Here is a 9,554-nt window from a genome sequence, read left to right on the forward strand (position 1 = left end):
GAGGGCTGTGTGTGCCCCATATATTATATATACAGTATACAGGAGGGCAGTGTGTGCCCCATATATTATATATACAGTATACAGGAGGGCTGTGTGTGCCCCATATATTATATATACAGTATACAGGATGGCTGTGTGTGCCCCATATATTATATATACAGTATACAGGAGGGCTGTGTGTGCCCCATATATTATATATATACAGTATACAGGAGGGCAGTGTGTTCTCCATATATTATATATACAGTATACAGGAGGGCTGTGTGTGCCCCGTATATTATATATACAGTATACAGGAGGGCTGTGTGTGCTCCATATATTATATATACAGTATACAGGAGGGCTGTGTGTGCCCCCATATATTATATATACAGTATACAGGAGGGCTGTGTGTGCCCCCATATATTATATATACAGTATACAGGAGGGCTGTGTGTGCTGCCATATATTATATATCTACAGTATACAGGAGGGCTGTGTGTGCCCCATATATTATATATACAGTATACAGGAGGGCTGTGTGTGCTGCCATATATTATATATACAGTATACAGGAGGGCTGTGTGTGCTGCCATATATTATATATATACAGTATACAGGAGGGCTGTGTGTGCCCCCATATATTATATATACAGTATACAGGAGGTCTGTGTGTGCTGCCATATATTATATATATACAGTATACAGGAGGGCTGTGTGTGCTGCCATATATTATATATATACAGTATACAGGAGGGCTGTGTGTGCCCCCATATATTATATATACAGTATACAGGAGCGCTGTGTGTGCTGCCATATATTATATATATACAGTATACAGGAGGGCTGTGTGTGCCCCATATATTATATATACAGTATACAGGAGGGCAGTGTGTGCCCCATATATTATATATACAGTATACAGGAGGGCTGTGTGTGCCCCATATATTATATATACAGTATACAGGAGGGCTGTGTGTGCCCCATATATTATATATACAGTATACAGGAGGGCTGTGTGTGCCCCCTATAATATATATACAGTATACAGGAGGGCTGTGTGTGCCCCATATATTATATATACAGTATACAGGAGGGCTGTGTGTGCCCCCATATATTATATATACAGTATACAGGAGGGCTGTGTGTGCCCCATATATTATATATATACAGTATACAGGAGGGCAGTGTGTGCCCCATATATTATATATACAGTATACAGGAGGGCTCTGTGTGCCCCCATATATTATATATAAAGTATACAGGAGGGCTGTGTGTGCCCCATATATTATATATACAGTATACAGGAGGGCTGTGTGTGCCCCATATATTATATATACAGTATACAGGAGGGCTGTGTGTGCCCCCATATATTATATATTCAGTATACAGGAGGGCTGTGTGTGCCCCATATATTATATATACAGTATACAGGAGGGCTGTGTGTGCCCCATATATTATATATACAGTATACAGGAGGGCAGTGTGTGCTCCCATATATTATATATACAGTATACAGGAGGGCTGTGTGTGCCCCCATATATTATATATACAGTATACAGGAGGGCAGTGTGTGCCCCATATATTATATATACAGTATACAGGAGGGCTGTGTGTGCTGCCATATATTATATATACAGTATACAGGAGGGCAGTGTGTGCTCCCATATATTATATATACAGTATTCAGGAGGGCTGTGTGTGCTGCCATATATTATATATCTACAGTATACAGGAGGGCTGTGTGTGCCCCCATATATTATATATACAGTATACAGGAGGGCTGTGTGTGCCCCATATATTATATATACAGTATACAGGAGGGCTGTGTGTGCTCCCATATATTATATATACAGTATACAGGAGGGCTGTGTGTGCCCCATATATTATATATACAGTATACAGGAGGACTGTGTGTGCCCCCATATATTATATATACAGTATACAGGAGGACTGTGTGTGCCCCCATATATTATATATATACAGTATACAGGAGGTCTGTGTGTGCCCCATATATTATATATACAGTATACAGGAGGACTGTGTGTGCCCCCATATATTATATATACAGTATACAGGAGGGCTGTGTGTGCCCCATATATTATATATACAGTATACAGGATGGCTGTGTGTGCCCCATATATTATATATACAGTATACAGGAGGGCTGTGTGTGCCCCATATATTATATATATACAGTATACAGGAGGGCAGTGTGTTCTCCATATATTATATATACAGTATACAGGAGGGCTGTGTGTGCCCCGTATATTATATATACAGTATACAGGAGGGCTGTGTGTGCCCCATATATTATATATACAGTATACAGGAGGGCTGTGTGTGCCTCATATATTATATATACAGTATACAGGAGGGCTGTGTGTGCCCCATATATTATATATACAATATACAAGAGGGCTGTGTGTGCCCCCATATATTATATATGCAGTATACAGGAGGGCTGTGTGTGCCCCATATATTATATATATACAGTATACAGGAGGGCAGTGTGTGCCACATATATTATATATACAGGATACAGGAGGGCTGTGTGTGCCCCATATATTATATATACAGTATACAGGAGGGCTGTGTGTGCCCCCATATATTATATATACAGTATACAGGAGGACTGTGTGTGCTGCCATATATTATATATACAGTATACAGGAGGACTGTGTGTGCCCCCATATATTATATATACAGTATACAGGAGGACTGTGTGTGCCCCCATATATTATATATATACAGTATACAGGAGGGCTGTGTGTGCCCCATATATTATATATACAGTATACAGGAGGGCTGTGTGTGCCCCATATATTATATATACAGTATACAGGAGGGCTGTGTGTGCCCCATATATTATATATACAGTATACAGGAGGGCTGTGTGTGCCCCATATATTATATATACAGTATACAGGAGGGCTGTATGTGCCCCATATATTATATATACAGTATACAGGAGGGCTGTGTGTGCCCCATATATTATATATACAGTATACAGGAGGGCTGTGTGTGCTCCCATATATTATATATACAGTATACAGGAGGGCTGTGTGTTCCCCATATATTATATACACAGTATACAGGAGGGCTGTGTGTGCCCCCATATATTATATATACAGTATACAGGAGGGCTGTGTGTGTCCCATATATTATATATACAGTATACAGGAGGGCAGTGTGTGCTCCCGTATATTATATATACAGTATACAGGAGGGCTGTGTGTGCCCCCATATATTATATATACAGTATACAGGAGGGCAGTGTGTGCCCCATATATTATATATACAGTATACAGGAGGGCTGTGTGTGCCCCCATATATTATATATACAGTATACAGGAGGGCTGTGTGTGCCCCCATATATTATATATACAGTATACAGGAGGGCTGTGTGTGCCCCATATATTATATATACAGTATACAGGAGGGCAGTGTGTGCCCCATATATTATATATACAGTATACAGGAGGGCTGTGTGTGCAGCCATATATTATATATATACAGTATACAGGAGGGCTGTGTGTGCTGCCATATATTATATATATACAGTATATAGGAGGGCAGTGTGTGCTCCATATATTATATATACAGTATACAGGAGGGCTGTGTGTGCCCCCATATATTATATATACAGTATACAGGAGGGCTGTGTGTGCCCCATATATTATATATACAGTATACAGGAGGGCTCTGTGTGCCCCATATATTATATATACAGTATACAGGAGGGCTGTGTGTGCCCCATATATTATATATACAGTATACAGGAGGGCTGTGTGTGCCCCATATATTATATATACAGTATACAGGAGGGCTATGTGTGCCCCATATATTATATATACAGTATACAGGAGGGCTGTGTGTGCCCCATATATTATACATACAGTATACAGGAGGGCTGTGTGTGCTCCATACATTATATATACAGTAGGGCTGTGTGTGCCCCATATATTATATATACAGTATACAGGAGGGCTGTGTGTGCCCCATATATTATATATACAGTATACAGGAGGGCTGTGTGTTCCCCATATATTATATATACAGTATACAAGAGGGCTGTGTGTGCCCCATATATTATATATACAGTATACAGGAGGGCTGTGTGTGCCCCATATATTATATATACAGTATACAGGAGGGCTGTGTGTGCCCCATATATTATACATACAGTATACAGGAGGGCTGTGTGTGCTCCATACATTATATATACAGTAGGGCTGTGTGTGCCCCATATATTATATATACAGTATACAGGAGGGCTGTGTGTGCCCCATATATTATATATACAGTATACAGGAGGGCTGTGTGTGCCCCATATATTATATATACAGTATACAGGAGGGCTGTGTGTGCTCCCATATATTATATATACAGTATACAGGAGGGCAGTGTGTGCCCCCATATATTATATATACAGTATACAGGAGGGCTGTGTGTGCCCCATATATTATATATACAGTATACAGGAGGGCTGTGTGTGCCCCATATATTATATATACAGTATACAGGAGGGCTGTGTGTGCTCCCATATATTATATATACAGTATACAGGAGGGCAGTGTGTGCCCCCATATATTATATATACAGTATACAGGAGGGCAGTGTGTGCCCCATATATTATATATATATATACAGTATACAGGAGGGCTGTGTGTGCCCCATATATTATATATACAGTATACAGGAGGGCTGTGTGTGCCCCCTATATTATATATACAGTATACAGGAGGGCTGTGTGTGCCCCCATATATTATATATACAGTATACAGGAGGGCTGTGTGTGCCTCATATATTATATATACAGTATACAGGAGGGCTGTGTGTGCCCCATATATTATATATACAGTATACAGGAGGGCTGTGTGTGCTCCCATATATTATATATACAGTATACAGGAGGGCTGTGTGTGCCCCATATATTATATATACAGTATACAGGAGGGCTGTGTGTGCCCCATATATTATATATACAGTATACAGGAGGGCTGTGTGTGCCCCATATATTATATATACAGTATACAGGAGGGCTGTGTGTGCTCCCATATATTATATATACAGTATACAGGAGGGCAGTGTGTGCCCCCATATATTATATATACAGTATACAGGAGGGCAGTGTGTGCCCCATATATTATATATATATATACAGTATACAGGAAGGCTGTGTGTGCCCCATATATTATATATACAGTATACAGGAGGGCTGTGTGTGCCCCCTATATTATATATACAGTATACAGGAGGGCTGTGTGTGCCCCCATATATTATATATACAGTATACAGGAGGGCTGTGTGTGCCTCATATATTATATATACAGTATACAGGAGGGCTGTGTGTGCCCCATATATTATATATACAGTATACAGGAGGGCTGTGTGTGCCCCATATATTATATATACAGTATACAGGAGGGCTGTGTGTGCTCCATTTATTATATATACAGTATACAGGAGGGCTGTGTGTGCCCCATATATTATATATACAGTATACAGGATGGCTGTGTGTGCCCCATATATTATATATACAGTATACAGGAGGGCTGTGTGTGCTCCCATATATTATATATACAGGAGGGCAGTGTGTGCCCCCATATATTATATATACAGTATACAGGAGGACTGTGTGTGCCCCATATATTATATATACAGTATACAGGAGGGCTGTGTGTGCCCCATATATTATATATACAGTATACAGGAGGGCAGTGTGTACCCCCATATATTATATATACAGTATACAGGAGGGCTGTGTGTGCTGCCATATATTATATATACAGTATACAGGAGGGCTGTGTGTGCCCCATATATTATATATACAGTATACAGGAGGGCTGTGTGTGCTCCATATATTATATATACAGTATACAGGAGGGCTGTGTGTGCCCCATATATTATATATACAGTATACAGGAGGGCTGTGTGTGCCTCATATATTATATATACAGTATACAGGAGGGCTGAGTGTGCCCCATATATTATATATACAGTATACAGGAGGTCTGTGTGTGCCCCATATATTATATATATACAGTATACAGGAGGGCAGTGTGTGCCCCATATATTATATATACAGGATACAGGAGGGCTGTGTGTGCCCCATATATTATATATACAGTATACAGGAGGGCTGTGTGTGCCCCATATATTATATATACAGTATACAGGAGGGCTGTGTGTGCTCCCATATATTATATATATACAGTATACAGGAGGGCAGTGTGTGCCCCATATATTATATATACAGGATACAGGAGGGCTGTGTGTGCCCCATATATTATATATACAGTATACAGGAGGGCTGTGTGTGCCCCCATATATTATATATACAGTATACAGGAGGGCTGTGTGTGCCCCATATATTATATATACAGTATACAGGAGGGCTGTGTGTGCCTCATATATTATATATACAGTATACAGGAGGGCTGAGTGTGCCCCATATATTATATATACAGTATACAGGAGGGCTGTGTGTGCCCCATATATTATATATATACAGTATACAGGAGGGCAGTGTGTGCCCCATATATTATATATACAGGATACAGGAGGGCTGTGTGTGCCCCATATATTATATATACAGTATACAGGAGGGCTGTGTGTGCCCCATATATTATATATACAGTATACAGGAGGGCTGTGTGTGCCCCATATATTATATATATACAGTATACAGGAGGGCAGTGTGTGCCCCATATATTATATATACAGGATACAGGAGGGCTGTGTGTGCCCCATATATTATATATACAGTATACAGGAGGGCTGTGTGTGCCCCCATATATTATATATACAGTATACAGGAGGACTGTGTGTGCTGCCATATATTATATATACAGTATACAGGAGGACTGTGTGTGCCTCATATATTATATATACAGTATACAGGAGGACTGTGTGTGCCCCATATATTATATATACAGTATACAGGAGGACTGTGTGTGCCCCCTATATTATATATACAGTATACAGGAGGGCTGTGTGTGCCCCCATATATTATATATACAGTATACAGGAGGACTGTGTGTGCTGCCATATATTATATATACAGTATACAGGAGGGCTGTGTGTGTCCCATATATTATATATACAGTATACAGGAGGGCTGTGTGTGCCCCATATATTATATATACAGTATACAGGAGGGCTGTATGTGCCCCATATATTATATATACAGTATACAGGAGGGCTGTGTGTGCCCCATATATTATATATACAGTATACAGGAGGGCTGTATGTGCCCCATATATTATATATACAGTATACAGGAGGGCTGTGTGTGCCCCATATATTATATATACAGTATACAGGAGGGCTGTGTGTGCCCCATATATTATATATACAGGAGGACTGTATGTGCCCCATATATTATATATACAGTATACAGGAGGGCTGTGTGTGCCCCATATATTATATATACAGTATACAGGAGGGCTGTGTGTGCCCCATATATTATATATACAGTATACAGGAGGGCTGTGTGTGCCCCATATATTATATATACAGTATACAGGAGGACTGTGTGTGCCCCATATATTATATATACAGTATACAGGAGGGCTGTGTGTGCCCCATATATTATATATACAGTATACAGGAGGGCAGTGTGTGCCCCATATATTATATATACAGTATACAGGAGGGCTGTGTGTGCCCCATATATTATATATACAGTATACAGGATGGCTGTGTGTGCCCCATATATTATATATACAGTATACAGGAGGGCTGTGTGTGCCCCATATATTATATATATACAGTATACAGGAGGGCAGTGTGTTCTCCATATATTATATATACAGTATACAGGAGGGCTGTGTGTGCCCCGTATATTATATATACAGTATACAGGAGGGCTGTGTGTGCTCCATATATTATATATACAGTATACAGGAGGGCTGTGTGTGCCCCCATATATTATATATACAGTATACAGGAGGGCTGTGTGTCCCCCATATATTATATATACAGTATACAGGAGGGCTGTGTGTGCTGCCATATATTATATATCTACAGTATACAGGAGGGCTGTGTGTGCCCCATATATTATATATACAGTATACAGGAGGGCTGTGTGTGCCCCATATATTATATATACAGTATACAGGAGGGCTGTGTGTGCTGCCATATATTATATATACAGTATACAGGAGGGCTGTGTGTGCTGCCATATATTATATATATACAGTATACAGGAGGGCTGTGTGTGCCCCCATATATTATATATACAGTATACAGGAGGGCTGTGTGTGCTGCCATATATTATATATATACAGTATACAGGAGGGCTGTGTGTGCTGCCATATATTATATATATATACAGTATACAGGAGGGCTGTGTGTGCCCCCATATATTATATATACAGTACACAGGAGCGCTGTGTGTGCTGCCATATATTATATATATACAGTATACAGGAGGGCTGTGTGTGCCCCATATATTATATATACAGTATACAGGAGGGCAGTGTGTGCCCCATATATTATATATACAGTATACAGGAGGGCTGTGTGTGCCCCCATATATTATATATACAGTATACAGGAGGGCTGTGTGTGCCCCATATATTATATATACAGTATACAGGAGGGCAGTGTGTGCTCCATATATTATATATACAGTATACAGGAGGGCTGTGTGTGCCCCATATATTATATATACAGTATACAGGAGGGCTGTGTGTGCCCCATATATTATATATACAGTATACAGGAGGGCTGTGTGTGCCCCCTATAATATATATACAGTATACAGGAGGGCTGTGTGTGCCCCATATATTATATATACAGTATACAGGAGGGCTGTGTGTGCCCCCATATATTATATATACAGTATACAGGAGGGCTGTGTGTGCCCCATATATTATATATATACAGTATACAGGAGGGCAGTGTGTGCCCCATATATTATATATACAGTATACAGGAGGGCTCTGTGTGCCCCCATATATTATATATACAGTATACAGGAGGGCTGTGTGTGCCCCATATATTATATATATACAGTATACAGGAGGGCAGTGTGTGCCACATATATTATATATACAGTATACAGGAGGGCTCTGTGTGCGCCATATATTATATATACAGTATACAGGAGGGCTGTGTGTGCCCCATATATTATATATACAGTATACAGGAGGGCTGTGTGTGCCCCCTATAATATATATACAGTATACAGGAGGGCTGTGTGTGCCCCATATATTATATATACAGTATACAGGAGGGCTGTGTGTGCCCCCATATATTATATATACAGTATACAGGAGGGCTGTGTGTGCCCCATATATTATATATATACAGTATACAGGAGGGCAGTGTGTGCCCCATATATTATATATACAGTATACAGGAGGGCTCTGTGTGCCCCCATATATTATATATACAGTATACAGGAGGGCTGTGTGTGCCCCATATATTATATATACAGTATACAGGAGGGCTGTGTGTGCCCCATATATTATATATACAGTATACAGGAGGGCTGTGTGTGCTGCCATATATTATATATACAGTATACAGGAGGGCTGTGTGTGCCCCATATATTATATATACAG

Source organism: Phyllobates terribilis, unplaced genomic scaffold (genome assembly GCF_046119375.1).
Source record: "Phyllobates terribilis strain yellow unplaced genomic scaffold, ASM4611937v1 Scaffold_11__3_contigs__length_659146591, whole genome shotgun sequence".
Taxonomy (NCBI): Eukaryota; Metazoa; Chordata; class Amphibia; order Anura; family Dendrobatidae; genus Phyllobates; species Phyllobates terribilis.